Source organism: Octopus bimaculoides, chromosome 3 (assembly GCF_001194135.2).
Source record: "Octopus bimaculoides isolate UCB-OBI-ISO-001 chromosome 3, ASM119413v2, whole genome shotgun sequence".
Lineage (NCBI taxonomy): Eukaryota > Metazoa > Mollusca > Cephalopoda > Octopoda > Octopodidae > Octopus > Octopus bimaculoides.
In genome coordinates this window covers 91,660,074-91,661,034 of record NC_068983.1, presented here as the reverse complement: position 1 = coordinate 91,661,034, position 961 = coordinate 91,660,074, and positions in this window count along the sequence as shown.

Here is a 961-nt window from a genome sequence, read left to right as displayed (position 1 = left end):
CAGAGTGGGGGAGAAAACGACCGACATGATGCAGGAAGTCTTGGTCAGAATGAGAGCAGAGGATCCAGTGAGGGGCAGTTGGTATGTTCCCAAATTAAAGAGCGGGATCGTTTGGTGTGACGCCAGTAGCATCGCAATAGGGATTGTCTTAGAAATGGGAGGCACCGTGGTGGAAGATGCAGCCTGGTTCAGGAAGATGGATGACTGCAACCATATCAATGTAGCGGAGTTGGATGCTGTGCTGAAGGGGGTGAATCTGGCCTTGAAGTGGGGGCTGCGCACCATCGAAATTAGGACCGATTCGGCCACTGTGCTTGGTTGGGTGACGGTAAGTCATCACCAATGAGCGGAGGGTGCGAACCAAAGGGGTCGCGGAGATGTTGGTAAAGCGTCGATTGGGAATATTGCGTGAGCTAACCGCTGAGTTCGATCTGAAGCTGAGCGTGATTTTTGTGCCTTCCAAAAAGAACAGGACAGACGTCCTAACCAGGGTAAAGGACGCCTGGTTGCAGGTGCCCGAGGATGCGGAGCAGGCTGTGGCTGCAGTATGCTGTCTGAGTGACTCGGAGTTGAGGAGACTGCATACCATGCATCACATGGGAGTGGACAGGACATTGGCCAGGAAAGTCGACTCCGAGGTAACGAGACGGAGTGTGCAGAGAGTGGTTAGCAGCTGTGACAGGTGCCAGTCTATTGACCCTACTCCGGGCGTACATGAGGCGGGAAGTATTCCAGTGGACCACGACTGGTGGTGGACATAACACACTGCCGGTAAGGGACGTACCTCTCAATAGTTGACTGCGGATGGCCATATGGAGGGAGATGAAGACGGGGACTGCAGAGGAAATCGCGAGAGTATTAAATGAGATATTCCTGGAACGAGGCCTCGTGGATGAGCTGCTGCTGGATAATGGCACTGCATTTCGCTTGGAGGTGCTGAAAGAAATGCTTGATGGGTGGC